Here is a 20,677-nt window from a genome sequence, read left to right on the forward strand (position 1 = left end):
GGAAGGTTTCCTCTATAAGGAGGCCCAAGGTAAGCCTCATAAGAGTTAAGAAGTTCTTTAAGTAAAAGCAGGTGTGGGAGTGAAGGAATAACACTCCAGGAAGATGTTGAAGAAAGTGCAATGGCATGAAGTCACTGGTATGTGGGATCTGAACATAAGTGGCTGAGGTAGAGCATGTGTGTTAATAGTAGCAGTGGAAGATGGGGCAAGGAAGGGAGCAGAAGGGATTGCCTCAGGAAGCATTTGTGTGTCATTCTTTTGTGGAGACGTGGAGCTGCAGGAATACATTAAACTGTGAGTCTGAGAATTCCTAATCACCCAAGAACAAGGTGGTAGATAGATCAGGGTCTGGGGACATGGTGAGACTACAGCAACAGTCTTGGCAAGAGGTGGAAATGCACCAATTCGCCCACTGCCTATAACCTGAAAGAGGCTGATAGATATCTGTGTTATTATCCATACATTCACTTTATCATGTTGAAGAAGATCACTTCTATTCCTATATTTTAAGTGTTCGCATCAAGAAACGATGTTAAATTGTGTCAAATGCCTTTTTTGCATGAATTGATATGATTGTGTGGTTGATGTGATATTTTACATTAATTGGTTTTCTTGTGTTGATTCAGCCTTATTTACCTGGAATGAATTCCTTTGTTCATGGTGTATAATTCTTTAATATGCTGCTGGATTCAATTTGTGAGTACTTTGTTGAAGATTTTTGCATCCATATTCATTAAGGAGATTGGTCAGTAATTTTCTTTCCCTGTAGTATCTTTGTCTGGCTTTGGTGTCAAGGTGATGTTGGTTTCATAGAATGAGTTAGGTAGCTTTCCCTCCTCTTCAATTTTTTTGAAGAGTTTGAGCATGATTGGTCCTAATTCTTTCTTGACTGCTTGGTAGAATTCACATGTGAAACCATCTGGTCTTGTACATTTCTCTTTTGGTAGCTTCTTGGTGAAGCTTTTCAATCTCTACTTGTAATTGGTTTGTTGAGGTCATTTATTTCTTTTCGAGTCAATGTTGGTTGTTCATATTTTTTCTAGGAAGTTGTCCATTTCATCCATGTTGTCTAGTTTATTAGCATAAAGTTCTCATAGTATCCTCTCATTATCTCCTTTATTTCTGTAGGATCACTAATTATGACCCCCTCCCATTTCTGATGTAATATTTACATTCTCTCTTTCTTTTTTTTTGTCAGCCTAGATAAGGACCCATCAATTTTATTGATTTACTAAAAAAAAACTAACTTCTGGCTTTGTTGATTCGCTCTATTGTTTTCATATTCTCAATTTCATTTATTTATATCCTTATCTTCTTTATTCCTTTCCTTTGCTTTGCTTTGGAGTTAGTTTGCTTTTCTTCCTCTAGTTCCTCCATGTATACAGTTAATTCTTCAATTTTTGCTTACTCTTCTTTTATATTATCAGCATTTAGGGCAATAAATTTCTGTCTCAGCACTGCTTTACTTCATCCCATAAATTTTTACATGCTCTGTTTAATTTTCATTTGCCTTCAGATTTGTTCTGATTTCTCTTGTAATTTCTTACTTGACCCAATAGTGGTTTAAGGGTACATTATTTAGCCTCCATATATTTATGAATTTCCTATTCTTCCACTGTTATTGATTTCCACCTTCATTCCATTGTGAGCTGAGAAAGTGTTTTGCATAATTTCAATCTTTTGAAATTTATTGAGGCTTGCTTTGTGACCCACCATGTGATCCATCTTGGGGAATAATCCATGAGCACTTGAGAAAAACGTGTATCCTGCTATTGTGGGCTTCAATGTTCTATAAATATTTATCAAGTCTTATTCATTTATTGAATTATTCAAAATAAATGCATCAGTGTGTGTGCCACATGTACTTTTGGGCACTCTGGCTTAGTGCATAAATATTTATGATAGTTTTATCTTCTTAATGAATTGCTCCTTTTATTAATACCTTTTGTCCTTCTTTGTCTCTTTTAGTTCTTTTACATTTGATGTATAATTTGTCTATTATTGCTATAGATAATGAGACTGTATTCCTGTTGCTAGTTACATGAAATATATTTTACCAACCTTTCACTTTCAATCTACTTTTGTCCTTGTGTCTAAACTGAGCCTCTTGTAGATAGCATGTAGATGGTTACCATCTTTTAATTCATTTTGCTAGTCTATATCTTTTGACTGTATTGTTTAATCCATTAACATTTGATATTATTACTAAAAAGGCAGAACTTTCTTCTACTATTTTTTCTTTTAATTTATATGTCATATCTTGATTTTTTCTTTTTTTAACCATTAATGATAGTTTTCTTTTTTAACCCTTAATGATAGTTTTCATTTCTGCATTGTTTTCCAAACCTCTCTTTCCTGTCTTTTCTTATCAGCCTATAATGCTACCTTTAGTTTCCTCGTAGAGCTGGTCGCTTTTTCACAAACTCTTTCAGTGATTGTTGAAAATATTTTAATCTCTCCCTCACTTTTGAAGGAAAGTTTTGCTAGATATAGAATTTTTGAGTGGCAGCTTTTCACTTTCACTACCTGAAATATATCCTACCACTTCTTCTCACCTCCATGGTTTCTGCTGAAGTATACACATACTGTGTTATAGAGCTTCCCTTGTGTGTAATGGATCAGTTTTCTTTTGCTGCTTTCAGAATTCTCATTATCTTTGATATATGACAATCTGACTAGTAGGTGTCTAGGAGTAGGTTTATGGAGATCTATTCTGTTTGGGGTACACTGCACTTCTTGGATCTGTAATTTTATTTCTTTCATTACAAATTGGAAATTTTCAGTGATAAGTTCTTCCATAAATTTTCTGCTCCATTCCTCTTCCCTTCTTCTGGAACTCCCATAATACATATGTATATATTTGCATGCTTCATGTGGTTATTTATTTACCTGTGTCCCTGCTCATAGTTTTCTGTTCTTTTCCCTATCTGTTCTTTTGTGTATAGGATTTCAGACATCCTGTCCTCTAGTTTACCAATTCTTTCTTCTATCTTTTCAAATATGCTGTTTTAAACCTGTTTTTTTATCTTTTCTATTGTATCTTTCATTCCCATATATTCTGCCATTTGTTTTCTCAAGCTTTTGAGTTCTTCTTCATATTTGCCCAATACTTTCTTTACATTCTTCATCTCTTTTGCCAAATCTTCCCTTAAGTTGTTGATTTGATTTTTGACTTGTTTTAACCTATTTGATTGAACATTAATTAGTTGTTTCAAATCCTATATCTCATTTGAAGTGTTTGTTTGGTCCTTTGCCTTGGCCATATTTTTGTTTTTCCTAATATGACTCATATTTTTTAGCTGATTTCTTTGATTAGTTTATTCTGGAGGTTACTTTTACTCTTTTATGTAGGGTTTTCTTAATTTTGGATTTTTTCACTTTCTGTTTTTTTTTATTTTATTTCATTTTTGGTATTCAGTTCAACTTGTTTTAGACCCCTAGCATAGCTTCTATTTAACTGTTCTGAATTTTTCAGCTCTCGTTTTTCTAGTTTGTGCCCTACCTATATGGAACCTTTTAGAAGTTTTGTTTATATGGAACCTATATGGATCACATATGGTTCCCCAGATTTGATCAGATTTTCACAGACAAGTCTCAAGAGTAAGGTGCAATAGATATCAACTTTCCCTGAAGATGAGACCCAGCAGGTTGGGCGACATTCCCGTGAAGCCACTAGATGCTGTGATCTTCCTACCCTTCCCAGTAGATAGCGCTTGTCAGCCTGCAGCTTCCAAACAGCATAAAGTGGTGCAGTTTACTTAATTCCCAGCCCACCATGAACATGGTTTAGACATAGGTTGAGGTGGATGGCAAGCTTAAGTGCTTTCTGATTCCGATTCTCAGCCCCTGGTGACTTTGAAGGAGGGCTGCAATTTGAGCTGGACCATGTCTTCCCTTTTCTTGGGGAAGATACACCTTTTAGGGAATTATCTCCTTCACTTGATCTGTTACTTTAACTCTGCACTAGCCTAGACTAGTATTGCAATAAATTTAAATTTTCATTTTGCAAATATTTTATAATATTTTATAATATAAATTATTTCATTGTTTACATTAAGTATAATTTTTGCGTAGTAGAATTTATGCTTTTAAGTATACAGTTCTGCAGTTATACATCTGGGTAAGCACCACACCATGAGAATATAGAATAGTTCCATTTCCCAATATCATTTTTTGCCACCTATAGTTGTCCCATACCCCAATCTCTGTACACCAATGATCTGTTTTATGGTTTTCCTTTTCCAGAAAATCATGAAATGGAATTATATACTATACTAACCTTTGAGTTTGACTTTTTAAACAAGTAACATGATGATTAATTCATGTTAATAACCAGAATAATAGCACTGTGATAATTTTCAAAGTACATGTTGTTCAAGTTGGGATAAGTGAATTCCCAAGTACAAAAAGTTTATAATTTTATCATCAAATGGCTTATGGCACATCCCACATTTCAAGAGCCTCCATTCACATTGTCTGACTTAATCTTCATAATAACCTAATATCATATGGTTGAAAAGTTATATAACATTCTTACTTGTTAGAAACCAAAGAGTAAGGAATCAGAGTGACTGAGGCTCACATTCAAGGTTCTCTGACTAGCTTGTCTGTTTCTGGTGTCTCTTTGCCTCTGTTAAATTTTACCACCTTAACTCTCTCTCCATAACAAGTGAATAGGTTCTGGAGACATCCACACCCAACCCCACCACCTGTGCTCATTCATTCAGGTTCTTACTGACGTAAGTTTATAGTGATTAATACTTTTAACAACTAATTCTTATGAGAAAGTTCCTGTGAAGTGTAGACACATATATATTCCTGAGGCTGTCCCTTAATTCAGGAGAACTGGGGACCCTGAGAACTGTGGGCTGGGAAGAGCAGGACTTCCCTAAACTGGATACCTGTGGGCTCTGAGACTATAGAAGGCATTACATTTGATGCCCAATAGTCTTTGCTTTAGGAACTCTAGAAGCACGAGGATGCAGTCAGGAAAATAAACATTCAATATTTTTGAAACTGTGCAAAACTTCCCAGAACTCCCAGTATTTATGGAAAGTTGAATTTTAACATCATGAAAGTAGTTTTAAATGTGTGAGGTGAAGAGAATTAAAGAAATTAAGAAATTGTTATGGAATATAACATATATATATATATATAATACCTTTATCTGTGATTAGGTTCTTCTTTATAATAAAGCCTACTCCAAATTCTTCCAAAGCCTCAAGTAGAGTAGAAATGCAATGAAACACATAATATATATATATATATATATATTTTTTTTTTCTAACAAGATTTTATGGGAAAGTGTTATTCTTTGTGTGGGATATATTTCTTGCAGAGAATGGATTCTGAGGTGGAAAACTTTAGAGTTCTATGTCATAGGTGAAGGAAGACATCAATAGAGGGGGTTTCTTGGGAAACTCTCAGTTTTTGGGTTTCCTTAAATTGAGAGGGTCAGTTGATAGTATGTCTTTTCCCTAATTCTGTGTGAAAAGATATAGCATGAAATCAATTATAAAGATTCAAGAGATGGAAGTAAAGTCATGAAATGTTCTTAGTTACATTTGATTGAATATGGCTTTGTGTATGTGTGTATGTCTCTGTGTGTGTGTGTGTGTGTGTGTGTACCATCTTTCTTGCTTTGGCCTATTGCTACAGTTTGTGTATTGGAACTAAGCAGTCACTACTAGTCCCAGCAGAAGGCAGATTCCTTGTGTGAGTGGAAGGTCATGGCCAGCTGGGGGAAATGATCTCATAGGCTGGTCACTGACTCAGAACATGGCCATCACGGAATGACATATCTTGATCTGGTGATTTTGTGGTGATTGTAGAAAGTAAAAAAAATCACAGTATATTAATGATAGTTGGTTCCTTAAGAGTGAAACTGTTTGATAAATATTTCATCAAGCTCCCATTTAGTTTACTTTTAGAAAATTTTGGGAACTTCATGCAAATTGTACAAATTAAAAAAAATAGATGTATACAAGGCACATATAAAACTCTTCTTAAATCTTTCCCTTCTTCCTGTGCTTTAAAAAATAACAGGTGTTCACAGTTTTCAATGTATTGATTCAGTCTTCTTTCTAAACAATTATATAACTTTATTATAAATTCCACCAAATATAATTTGGGGGCATACTGTTTGGTTTTGTGTAGATAAGATATAAAAGGCTGCATTTACATTTTAATTGTTTTAGTATATAAATTTTATATTTAATAAAATTTGTTAGTTGCTTATTAGGGTTTTTTAAGTTTCCTATAGTTAGTTAAATTTTTTAAAATGTTAAAAATTGGGGGATATAGGGTGGTGCAATGGTGGCTCAGTGGCAGAATTCTCGCCTGACATGCCAGAGACCTGGGTTCAATTCACAGTGTCTGCTCATAAAAAAAAAAAAAAAAACGGGCTATAAAACAGAGCTGTGAGGTTGTTGGAAAGTATAGATAATTTTTTTGCACTGCTCCTTTATACCTTTGAAATTGATTATTAGAATATGGAGAGCAAATATGAGATCACAATATGGATGGGTGAAATTAGGGACTTAACACTTTGTGTCAATGAGTGAGTGTCCACTTATCAGTCAAGCTGAAGAGAAGGTATCTGGGAGAGTGGCCAGTGTTTAAGAAATTGTCCCATCACAAATCCAAATAAAAATTTAACTTATTATGTTTAAGAGAAATAATCATGGATAGACCACTAATAAACTATTTTATTCAGGTGCTACAGTCTGCATATGCCAGCTAGTTTTAGGATGAAAACCATGTAAAATATTACTGTCTTACTGAAAGGGGGCAGAGTCACAAAACACATTTTTGTCAAAGTTCACCCAAAATTTTCAACAAAATGTGTCTATGAATGGAAGTATATTTGTAGATCGGCTTTTCTTTGTTCCTTTCTTTCCTTGTAATCAAGTTTTCATGTCACTTCTAAAAAACATTCTACTTTTAGCTATAGCCTTCTACCATACAGTTTAAATTTCTTGATATTTTTCTTTTTCATGAAATGTTGTCTGCCCATTATTCTTGATAGAAAAAAATCCATAGATGAACACTAGTGTGAGATATTTGTTAAAATTGATGAACTAAGGCGGGCCGCGGTGGCTCAGCGGGCAAAGTGCTTGCCTGCTATGCCGGAGGACCTCGGTTCGATTCCCGGCCCCAGCCCATGTAACAAAAACGGAGAAACAGAATACAATAAAACAAGAAAATGTTTAAAAATGTTTCCCTTTCTTCCTTCCTTCCTTCCTTCTATCCTTCCTTCCTTCTCTCTGTCTTTCCTTTAAAAAAAAAAAAAAAAAAAATTGATGAACTAATATTGATATATTATTGATTAAAATTCACAGTTAAGATTAAAGTTCTCAGTTTTTGTGTTTTAGAATTCTATGTGTTTTGACATATTTATAAAACCAATGATCCACTCTGCCAGCATTATACAGAAGTTTCTCACTTAGAAAAATGCCCTGTGCTCCCCCTGTTAAACTTCCTCCATCTTACTGAACCACTGGGTACCATTGATATTATTATTATCTCTGTGGTTTTTCTTTTTCAAAAATGGCATATCAAAGGAATCACACAGTGCATTGCTATTTCAGACCAGCCTCATTCAGTTGACAATATGCTTTTAATTTTCCTCCCTGTGTTGCTATGGCTGAACAGCTAATTTCTGTTCACTGCTTAATAATTTTCTATTGTGTGGCTATACCACAGTTTTTCTACTCATTTGCCAATTGAAGGAAATATTGGTTGCTGCCAGTTTTGGCAACTATGAATAAAGCTGCTATAAATATTTGGTATGGATGTGTGTTTTCAACTCATCCAGGTAGATACCTATGGTCATATGGTAAGATTTTCCTTAGTATTATAAGAAACTGAAAAAATATTTTCCAAAGTGGCTCTACTATTTCACATTCCACCCACAATGAATGAGAGTCCTGTTGTTCCACATCTTCACCAGCATTCGTTATTCTTAGTTTTTTGGATTTTAGACATTGTAATAGATGTGCAGTTATACTCATTGTTTTAGTCTAAAATTCACTTACAACATATTATGGTGAGAACATTTTCATATATTTTTCTATCACCTGTGTATCTTTTTTTGTTGAGGAGTCTATTCAGATCATGTGCCATTTTTGAGTTATTTTCTTTTTGTTGAGTTTTAAGGTGTCTTTATGTATTTTGGATACAAGTATTTTGCCAACTATATGTTTTGAAATTATCTCCCAGTTAATGGCTCACATTTTATTCTTTCAATAGTTCTTTTCTCAACACAAGAATATTTTAACCAGGGATGTATAATTGCTCACGAATGATAACCTGAGTCACCTCACTGAGTAAGCAACATAGACCAACAAAAGTGGTATTAGAGAGTGAGGGAAATCTAGAATGAGTGGTAGAAGTGGGAGATGATGAGTATCAATTAAAATATTGGGAATAGGAGCAAAAATATTGGTGGCCCAGATGTCCTAGTACCCCTCTTTTTCTAAGCCATCTTTTATGAAATCATAGACAGTCATCACTTGAAGGATATGGACTATTATCAAGAGAAATGAACTGGGCCCAAGTATTAAAGAAATGGAAGAGCTCTCAGTTGTCCCTGACATTGCCAAACCCATATTCTTCTGCCTTTATTGTTTCCAGGCAGGAACATGATTATTCACTGTCAGTGCCTAAGTAATTTTTCTGATTGTCTGTCTCTAGTTCCCTAACATGCTATGTCTTTGGTTGGATCAAAGTACCAGAAGCTTAATGTTCCAGATAAGCCCTCTAAAACTGGAGAAGTGCCCAGCTTCCTGTCCCATAATAGAAACATTTATGCCACAAAATCTTTAATGTGTCTCTGCAGGTCTCAGTGGGTTTTTTTCCCAATTATGCTTACCAATACAACCATCTGTCCTTTTCTGTCTCACTACCACACCTCATAACTGGGAATTCCAAGAACTACTTTCTACATAAATTTTCTTCAAACAGATTTTATCTTTGGGATTTCTTTAATAAACTAGAATCTAGTTTATTTTTAGTCCTTATTGAAATCAGAAAGATGTCATTATTTATTATTGGCAAAGTAAGCACAAGTTCAATCATAAGTTAATATTTGGCAGCTATTGCTTTTGGCTGTTAACATCATCTCTGAGCATGGTGGATTCACATTTCCCATGATAATACAATATTGAATAAATTCTTTATAGAATTAGTAGAAACAGTTATACACAAGTGGATGATTTGCTGAATTTTGCACATGTTAAATATAGAATGTCCAATTGTAGATGTCAAACAGGAAATTGGATATACAGTTTTAGAATTCCAAAGACAGCTTTGGTAAACAAAATTGGGCATAATATGCCTGTTTGATCATTTTTTCATTGCTGTCTTCATGTCTTTGTTCCTCAATGGATAGATGGCAGGATTAAATACAGGGGTAAAAGCAAAGTCAACAATAAACAGGTATTTGTCAAGTGATGATGTGGAGAAATGCCACATATAAAGAAACATACATGGAGTCAAATAAAGTACAACCACAATGATATGAGCTGACAAAGTGACAAATGCTTTGAATAAGTCTCCTGAAGAACGTTTCCAGACAGTGACCAAAATGAAGACATAGGAAAGGATCAGCAGGAGAAAGGTGCCCATGGTCATGAACCCACTGTTGGCAGCAACAATAAACTCATATTTGGCTCCATCTGTGCATGCAAGTTTTATGATCCTGGGGAAGTCACAGTAAAAGCTGTCTATTTCATTAGGGCCACAAAAGGGCAAGTGAATAATAAAAATAAATTGAGACAAAGCATGGATCCCCCCAGTCACCCAGGCAATGATCACCAATGAAACACATATTTAAGGCTCATGATTTTCAAGTAGTGAAGAGGCTTGCAGATGGCTGTGTACCTGTCAAATTCCATGGCTATGAGGAGCACCATCTCCACTCCTCCTGTGATGTGAATTGAGCATATCTATGCCATACAGTCTTGAAAAGAAATTACTTTGTGTTCACGTTAAAGTCTATGATCATCTTGGGAACTGTGGTTGAGGAAAAGCCCACATCAATGAGGGAAAGGTTGTCCAGCAGGAAGTACATGGGGGAATGTAAGTGAACATCAAAAATCACTAAAACAAGATAAAAAGGTTTCCCAGGATGATGCATACATAGATCAAGGAGAATATCAATGTGAGAAAAACTCTCATTTCTGAAGAACTGGAAAGTCCCAGCAACACAAACTCAGAAACCACAGAGTCATTTATGTTATCCATTGATCTGGGTAGAAGAATTGATTTTCAAATTATCTGAGGGTAGAAAATGAAGGTAGATTTAATATCAGTGATAGTAAAATCTATTACATATTTGCAATACTATTTTTTCTATATATTACTTGTATTAGATCTATAAGTATTTCTACTCATGTCCTATGCTATGACATCAAGCAAATGGAAGCATGAAAGTTTTCAGAACAGTGAATACATAAATGAGAAAGGAAATTTAAATTCTTATATATGTAAACTTATTGTGGGAGCTTGAAGCTATTGCACCCCCTACACCCCAACTCTGAAACATGTTTGTAATGCTAATCCATTCCTGTGGATGTGAACTTTTCTAAAAAGGACTTTTTGATTGAGGTTACTTCATTTAAATCATGGCCCAATGAATCAAGATTGATTCTATTACTGGAATCTTTACAAAAAAGGCCTCAAAGGAGGAAGACACGGGAGCAGACAGAAGTTGAAGTCAAATAAATCTGCAAGAACAAAGGGAGGCCAGCAGAGGCCACCATGAGCCTTGTCATCTGTCAGGGAAGCCAAGGACAAAGATCCACTGGCACTCAGGCCCAGAATGCCACTGTCTTCTTGGAGAAAGTATCACCTTTTGAAGCCTTGTGTTTAGACTTCTAGTGTCAAAGCTGTGAGCCAATAAATTTTCATTGTGTGACATTAGTAGCTAAAAAACTGAAACACTTCCTTCTTAGATTATGAGATTTTTTTTTCCTGGTATTTTCACAAATGAATTACCTTAAGCACTTTTTGTCACCTAGATATTAACACTCTCACAATAACCTCCAAATTCTCTTAGCTGAATTATTTATTTTATTGGGCAAATAGATGTCACTAGATTGAAAATAGTGAATATTTTTTGCCTTTTGTTGTTTTTCACAATTTGCAATATAAGTCAAGTATACAAACCCAGATTATTCATAGTGTTTGGCTCTTCACTCATTTTATTATTGGACAATTATATCCAATAAAATATTGTACATGAGAATTTGAACTCCTGTTAATAGGTGAAACAAATGATAAACAAATATGTTAATAATAGATCACATTTATTAAGAGCTTCCTCCTGGAAAAGCATTTACAAAACACATTATCTCATTTAAATCCCAGAAAAATTCTCTAAGATAGGTACAATTTTATTAGAATCAGTTTATAAATGAAAAACTCTGTTGTGTAGATACCAAGTAACAGAACCAAAGCTTGACTCCAGATCTGTAGGACACCATAGCCTATGCTGTAAACCCTGGCACCATGCTCTTCAAGAACGAGTCCTTCAAGCATGCCCTGCATCCTACCCAAGTATCCATCAGTAAATCTTCTTCAGCTCTTACAACCCTTGACCTATTAACACACTGACATCTCCTTTAAAACATACAAATATCGGAATCTTAATAATTGCTCATTTCCTCTATAAACCTTCATTGGTAAGCTCATACTCATTAAAAAGTTGATTTAATAAACCAAATGATCTCATTTTCACAGATTTTTTTTGGCAAAATGGACTCAATTCTCATACCTGATATAATAATTGCTTCTTAATCATTAATTTTCTTGATCTCTCTTCAGGATGTGACACAGTTTATCATGACCTTGCTTCTGAACTCAGTTGGGACATGACTTTTATAAAGTCATTTTCTTCCCTTTTTTTGACAAGAAATTCTATTTATTTAGGCAATGGGTAAAAGATCTCTCCATTTTTTGAGTAAGTATTCCTAACTCATCCTAAGTAAATGATACCTGATTTTTTTCAAACCTTAATACAATTCCATTTTCCTTGGTCATGATTAAGAATACAACAAACAAACAAAAACTACAAAAAAAAACAGTTCATACTGTAATTCAACAACACCTTATGAAGAAGACAAAAGATTAAATAAAGCAATTACATTGAAAAGGTGTTAGCAAAGCTGCCATCATTTGCCATTCACACAAACGTCTACCTAAAATTTAATATAATTAAATGGAAAGCATTAAAGGTAATAAAATCATTTAATAAATACAGTCAGTATTTACATCTTAAATATGATAAAGTGATCTCATTTATAAATAAATGTGAAAGATGTGTAATCTATTGGAAAAGATATAAATTTTCCTGATATATTGTAAACCCTGAATAAAATGGACAATTAAAGCATGGTAATGGAAAAAAAATAAGTCTTTTTTAGAGGCTTCCTTCTTACTTTAAGAAAAATACACCTGATCTATATTTTTGTGCCTCAGAGTGGAACTGATTAAAATCTAAAACTTTATTGTACTTTTGTTTGACTTAAATTTCTGTGATGAGGGGTGGTAACACAATGTATTAATTTGAAGACATCTTTTTCCTCAAATAGATAAGGCTACATGAGTTAGAGTTGCATTCACATTTACTACTGCATTTTTCATTGTTACTGTAAATAGAAATCATCATGTTATACCATGTTATTAAGTGATAAATGGCATTAAATAATATGAACTTTAGAAAGAATCATTCCAATCATGTTATTTCTCAATATGTGTGTCTATATAAAGAGGAAAAAATTGTTAAAACATATGGTCAAATCCGGATCACATTTACAGATTTTTAAATATTGAAGATTACCTTTCAAGGAAAAAAGAAAGAAAAATATGTCACTGTGATTTAACCAAGAAAATGCAAAGGAAAATGATTTAATAATGGTTCCCAAGTACGGGGAGGGCCCTTGGGGGAAAGGAAGGTGGCCAATTACTTACTTATTGTCTTCCATATGGACCAAAGCAAAAGTTTATCAAACATATATTTCTTGACATTAGGGCTGGAGCACCTGGTGTTCAAGATCTTTAGCCTATTTGTTCCACCAAATCTTTTTTATCAAAGTGAATTTCTTATATTAAAAGTAGTGGCCAAGACATCACTAGTAATATCTTTTATTTAGTAAAAATCCAGTATAAAAGATGATTAAAGCACTAATTAGCAAGTTATGTTGCTGGACCTCAAAAATAGTTTAATTTATAGAAAAAAATGATTGGTTGTAAGTGGTGAAATAAGACTGAATTACACAGAAGTTAAGATAAAGATGTAGGGTTGGTGTAAGGGTAGCTCAGTGGTAGAATTCTCACTTGCCATGCAGGAGACCTGGGTTCGGTTCCTGGACCCTGCACCCAAGCAAAAAAGAAAAGCTTTTGGTGAATTCACTGCCCTTCCTCCACACATGGGTCTTGACTCCCAGAGGTGTACATCTCCCTACATCTGGCATGAGCCAAAACTCAGCATCAGGGCAATGAGAAAAACTTCTTGACCAAAATGGGGAAGAGAGAAACAAGATAGGAGGCTAGATGCCTGCTTGTGGAAAATGGCATTCTTTTCAGCAACCTTGAGGCCAGGCCAAAACAAATGGAGGAGATACCATATCCCCACTTCTCCCTAATAGTTTTTACACTCTGCAATCCAATCATGTAGCCAAATTCAAGATTTCAAGTCTTTCAAATTTCAGAAAGATCTGTTTACTATCTTTGGGATGAGAATAAAAAGTACTAGCATTTGCTGTGGAATTCAATGTACCTATTTATCTCATGGGCTCCTGACAGACAGTATTTCATCTGATTCTCACATCAAGATCATACCTAAGAAGTGGTTATCACTAGGATCCCCATTCTACATGTGGAAAAGCCGATGCAGAAAGTGGTCTTGTAAATTTTCTGAGCTAGCTATCAAGTGGTAAAACTGGGATCTAAAGGCAAATGTAGATAACTCTGGAGATTGTGTTTTTCTCACTATTCTGTGCTTCCTGTCATATTATGTTTGCTTCAAAATAAGATGATTTTAACTAAAGGCAAAAGGTAAGCATTAGATAAACTGTCTTTGGTAAGTTTTAAAGGGGATTTCTAAATACGGTATTAGAATTCTACAAATGTCTTAATATTTATTCCATAATCATATATTGAGGTATGCACATAGATTAATTTTTTTTATGCAATGTTGAATATTTTCAGTATCAAACTTTTTTTAATAGCTAATTCCAGGCATACACATAAGCATGCATGCATGCACACACACACACACACACACACACACGCACACACACAAAGAATAGATCAAAGAAAATAATATTATTTCATGAAGCATCAATATTTATGCTTGGTAAAGTATAAAAAAACTAGGTAAATAAGATCACAAGTATATAAAATAACATTCATGAGAATCATTCAAATAAAGAAAGTTAACTAAAGTGAGAGGAATGCAGAAAGAGAAATAGAATAGGAGGAGCAAAAAAAAGCAATAGACAATTATGCAACCATACAGAACTAAAAAATGGGTTTCCTACTTATTTACTTAGGCTCAGATTCATCTGCAGCTATTTCAAAGACTGAGAAACACAGGAAGACTGATTTCTTTTTAGATTCACCATCATTTTTCAAAACTAAGAGCTATAAATAGTTCCCACCATAATGAATGAAACCAATTAGCAGGACTGGGTATTATTGACTGATATCAACTTTATTATTGAATTTCTATAGACACTAGTCCTTTGAAGCATGTTAGATTTCCCAAGGGCCACATGTCTTGCAGAAAAGGATAATAGGGGAATTGAGAAATTCAGTATGATGATAGCTAATTTTGTGGCTGTGCCAATATTTTATCTAATTTAAGAATTTTAGCTATTTATTGAATTATTTATAGATAAAGGAACCATTGATGATATCCATTTATCATCAATATTGTGTTCAAAATTGACTACCAGTAGGAAGCAAATAACTGCTAATTCACTTAGAATATTTAAAATTAATGAGCTGATAGTTGAACAAATTATAGAACCTCCAAGAAGTGTAAATGTAGATTCAGAAATTTCACTTTGGGTTTTAATACTGATAATTACATATTTAACACGAGAGACAATGTTTTTTTTGTAAAAAGATCAGTTATGTTCATGAGTTAAATATATTAAAGTGGTATTTTCAGCTTCCAGAAACTACTGAATACAAAGAATGACTTATCCTGAGTATTATTGCAGGATTGCTCTGAATTCCATGTGTACAACTCTAACTTGGAGTTCCTTTAGTGTGAAGAATGATTCAGTTATCATTTAAAGGAAACAGAAGTTACTTAATTAAGATGGATGTGTTTCCTGGGGGTGATAGCTTCTTGGATATCAGTACATTATGGCCAGAATGACAAGGCATTTTAATGACAGATATATTGGCAACTCCGTATATGAAGAGTAAGAAAAAGTGGATTATATAATAATGAGCACATAATGGGTGCAAGAATAATGAAAATGTATGCAATGTACAAAGTGTGCCATGTTTAGGAAAGAAAAATGAAGAAAATAATGCTTAAGCAATGTATGAAAGCAAGACCATGTCTTATTTGTAAAAATAAATCCATAAATATTTATTGTTCCCAGTCAGGTTTAATTCATAGATTGGAGAGCAAATATAGATAAGTGTCATTCAGTCATTCAAAATAATTATTTTATACTTATTGTGCACGTGTGCATGTTTGTGTAAGCATGTGTGCTTGCCAAATATTGAGTTCAGTGCTAAAGATACAAACAGTTCTTATTCCTATTGATTACTTTTTCTTCTTCCTGTCTTGGTAAAACAAACTCCATTCACAGGACCTTTGTTGTGAACATGTAGTTTCATAATTTATTACCTAAAGTCAGAAGGAGACATGATAGATTTCCTTTGGCTAGCAGTTTAGAAATACTAAAGCATGGATTCATATATTACTAGTATATTTATAGTGTTGACTTCTATAAAAAATTAATAGCCCATACTTATACAAATTTCTTTACTATATCATTGTAAAGGAGGGGGGGAAATGATTTTATGCTGGAGGAAAATTTGATTGATGCATGGTCAGTAAATTTTGGGTGAGAACCTTTAAAAATCTTGTACCTCTCATATTTTAATCACAAATCCTTTTAAAAATATATTTGTGATACAAAAACAAGTATTAATGAAATTTAAATGTTCTGTAAAGCAGCAGTCATGTGCAAATTATATGATATTTCTTTTTTGGAGGGAAAGGAGAAATGGAGTAGAAGTAGAAAGTGAAAGCCTTCAGAATGAGGTGTCAATACGCCCCAGTCAAAGGAGAGAAAGAACGAAGGAGAAGGAGACCTGGCCAGAGTGGCCCCAGAGCATAGTGCAGCTCTAAGGAAGACTGAACTAGGTTAATAGGGAATCCCAGAGTAAAGATTACCCATGGGAGGAATCCCACATTGGGCAGGAATAGCCTGGTTCTGTTACCCTTACACATGTCAATCATAAACTGGGAGCACCCTGGGAAGTGAAATTTTAGTGTAGATACTGAACTGGAAACTGAAGTTAAAACAACAGGAAACTGTCAGCTAAGGACAATTTTCAATACAAGACCTCTCTTAAAAGGGATGTCTGAGTAGTTCGGTCTGGCTAAATATTCTCTTTCTCTGATAGAGCAGACTTCATTTCATTTGAAGTTTTCATATGAGGATTCATTGATCTGGCATATTTGGATTTTCACTGGACAGAGACCATTTTTCCTTGTTAATACCTATTTGTTTTTTCCCCCACTTTAAATTTTTTTATTGTAAATATAACATATATACAAAGGAAAGAAAGAAAAAGCAATGATTTTCTAATACTTCAACAAGTAGGTACAGAACAGATTTCAGAGTTTATTTTGGGTTACCAGTCCACTCTTTCAGATTTCTCTTTCTAGATACTCCAAAACACAGGAGACTAGAATAAATGTTATGCATGTGTGAAAAATAACATATATACAAAAAAGCAAGAAATTTCAAAGCATATCACAGTAATTAGCTGTACATCAGATTTCAGAGATTAGTATGGGCTACAATTCCACAATGTTCAGTTTTTACTTCTAACTTCTCTAAGATACCAAAGACTAATAGAAATATCAATATAATGATTCAGCAATCATACTCGTTTCTTAAACCTAACATTTTCTGTAGAGCTCCACTATCACTTTTAATTTTTCTCCCACTCTTTAGAAGTATTTGGGATATGCTCATTCTAACTTTTTCATGTTGGAAGGGGCTGTAGATAATATTGGATAGGGAGACGGAGCTGGTTGATGTCCAGGAGAGGCTGATTTCTCTGCATTTCAGAACTTGTCCAAGGATCCATCTGGTGGTTATAGGTTTTTGGAAAGCTACCCTAATGCATGGAAACTTTTTAGAATGTTTTATAATGCCCTATGCATTCTTTAGGATTGGCTGGAATGGGTTTAGTTGGGGTTTGGCAAGTTATGGTGTATAGCAATGTCTAACTGAAGCTTACATATGGGTGACGACCAGAGTAGCCTCTCAACTCTATTTAACCTCTCTCAGACCCTGATACCTTATTTGTTACATTTCTTTTCCCCCTGTTGGTCAGGATGGCATTGTTAATCCCAGCATTCCAGGGTCAGACTCTACTACCCGGGAGACTTTCACCCCTGGATATCATGACCCATGTAGGGGGGAGGACAAAGGTTTCACTTGCAGAGTTGGACTTAGAGAGAGAGAGAGTCCACATCTGAGCAACAGAAGAGCTCCTCCAGAAGTGACTCTTAAGCATGCCTATAGGTAAGCTAAGCTTCTCCGTTGTGCACATAAACTTCACAAGAGCAAGCCTCAGGATCAAGAGCTTGGCCTATTGATTTGGGTGTCTCTAAAGTTTGACACAGTATCAGGGATTTCCCTGGGGATAAAGTTTAATAGTTCCATACTTTTTCCCATCTCTCAAGGGGCTTTGCCAATACTTTTTGATTATCTGTTTAATGTACTCTGGGACATATCTAGGCATCACATTAAGCTATACAGGAATAAGGTCCTCATTCTTATTCTAGTCTCCCTGTGTTTGGATTGTTTAAATGATTAATCTAGACAGTTTGAATTAGATTATGTGCTACAGAAAATTTAGGGTCTGGACAAAATAAGCCTTTCTTTCTTTGGTCTTAGAGAGTAGATGAGCTTCTAAAACATAGACAGTGTCTTCCTTACTCCTGTGTTCTGAATTACTTTAATCCCAACCTGATTGGCCTCCTTCTTATCTTTAAAATCCAGGTTATACAAAAATAAAACAGCCTCTCAAAATCCAGAAATAATAATTATCACTCTGGACTAAGTAACTGCTGTAACAGTTTACAATCTAGGCGTCTGTTTTCTTATAAGTATTTTCTAATTGAAACCATACAAAAATTTCTCATTTGTTTCTGGCTTATTTTGCCTCACCAAATGTCCCACAAGTTCATTCGCAATGCTGCATGCCTCACAACTTCGTGCCTTTTTGTACCAGCACCATATTCAATATATGTATATACTATGATTTGCCAATCTACTTCTCACATCCTTCAGCCACCCCATTAATTAACATCATGTATAATGTCCAAAGTCAACAGTTCATTTACAGTCTCAATTTTAGATAATTTAATTGTTCCCAAGAGAAAAATAACTGATAAACACACCCTCACCAAATAGAAAATCTAAACCTTCCCTTAACTCTTGTCCTTCCCCCCAATATTTACCCCTGGTGTTGCTGTGGTACTGTTGATGTTTTCCTGTTACACATAGCCCATAGCATGCAATAGTAGTTTTCCTCCTATACCTCAAACTTATACATTCTTTGCACAAGATTCATACCTTTGAAGTAGTTCTTGCAAGAACTTATTTATATTTGTAGTATAAATCAGTGGGACATATGGGTCCATACAATGCCTTTCAATCATGTTCACCTTCAGTATGGTAGTATTACTTATAGACCCATTAGTGGCCTTCCTTCAATTCTGTCTACTCCCTTACATTTGAATTCCCCATTAGCTAACTGTTCACCTATCACTAGATTTCTTGTATCTCTAGGGCCCTTATCTTCTATATTATAAGCCTCTCATTTTACCTTTATCATGGTCATAAAATGGAATCATACAGTATCTATCCTTTTCTGTCTGGCTTACCTCCCTCAGCATTATGTTCTCAAGGCTCATCTAACTTAACATGTGCTTCAGGATGTTATTTCATCTTACTGCTGCATAATATTCCATCATATGTATATACCACATTTTGTTAATCCACTCGTCTGTTGATGAACATTTGGATTGTTTCCCTCTTTTGGTGATTGTGAATAATGCTGTTATAAACATTGATGTGCAAATGTCTATTTGTCTCACTGCTTTCCACTCTTAGGGGGTATTCCAAATAGTAGTATTGTCATGTCATAGGGCAACTCAATATTTAGTTTTCTGAGGAAATGCAAGACTGTATTCCATAGTGGCTGTACCATTGTACATTCCCACCAGCAGTGCATAGAAGTGTCCAATTTCCCCACATCTTCTCCCATATTTGTAATTTCCTGTTTGTTTTAGAACGGCCATTCTTATAGGTGTGAGGTAGTACCCCATTATGGTCTTGCTTGCATTTCCCATATACCTAATGAAAATGATATATCTTCATGTGCTTTTTAGCCATCTCTATTGTACTAAAACTTATAGTACAATGTTGAATAATAGTGGTGACGGAGGATATCCTTGACTAGTTCTTGATTTTAGGGGGAAAGCTTTCAGTTTCTTTCTATTGAATATGATGCTGCATATCAGTTTGCTATATATATGCCCTTTATCATATTGATGAGGTTACCTTTGGTTATTACCTTTGATGTGCTTTTATCAGAAAAAGATGTGCAATTTTGTTGAATGTTTTTTTCAGCATCAATCAAATTGATCATGTGATTTTTTTCCTTTCAATTTGTCAATGTGTTATATTACATTAATTGATTTTCTTGTGTTGAACTAACTTTAGTTATGGTTGTGTGCTTGGATTCAATTTGCTAGTCTTTTGTTGAGGATTTTTGTATCTATGTTCATTAGGGATATTGACCTGTAGTCTTCCTTTCTTACAGCATCATTATCCGATTTTGGCATTAAAATGATGTCAACTCCATAAAATGAGTTAGGTAGTGTTCCTTTTCCCTCGATTTTTTGGAAAAGTTTGAACAAGATTGCTGTTAGTTCTTTTTGGAATGTTTGATAAAATTCTCCTGTGAAACCATCTGACCATGGGATTTTCTTTGTAGGAAGATTTTTGGTGACTGATTGAACCTCTTTACTTGTGATTTTTTTGTTGAGATCTTCTATTTCTCTTGATTCTGTGTAGTTTTGCATGTTTCCAGGAATTTGTCCATTTCATGTAAGTTGTCTAGATTTTTGGCATGCAGTTGTTCATAGTATACTCTTATAATTTTTTTTATTTCTTCAATGTCTCTGATAATGACCCCCTCTCATTTCTGATTTCTAAAATTTGGATCTTCTCTCTTTTTTCTTTGCAACCTTGCTAGCGGCTACCATCGATTTGTAGCCTAGTGGAAAATGGCTAGTGGAAAACCATCGATTTTATTGGTTTTCTCAAAGAACCAGGTTTTGATTTCATCAATTCTTTCTCTTGTTCTTTTGCTCTCCCATTCATTTGACTCTGCTTTA

At 34.4% G+C, this 20,677-nt stretch overlaps 1 pseudogene; it reads right to left on the reverse strand.

The window, feature by feature from the left end:
- Window positions 1-9,345: 9,345 nt before the first annotated feature.
- Window positions 9,346-10,245, reverse strand: LOC143654977 (olfactory receptor 4F15-like; annotated as a pseudogene).
- Between the last annotated feature and the right edge of the window lie 10,432 nt (window positions 10,246-20,677).

The sequence above is a fragment of the Tamandua tetradactyla genome, chromosome 14, assembly GCF_023851605.1.
Source record: "Tamandua tetradactyla isolate mTamTet1 chromosome 14, mTamTet1.pri, whole genome shotgun sequence".
NCBI classification, from domain to species: Eukaryota; Metazoa; Chordata; class Mammalia; order Pilosa; family Myrmecophagidae; genus Tamandua; species Tamandua tetradactyla.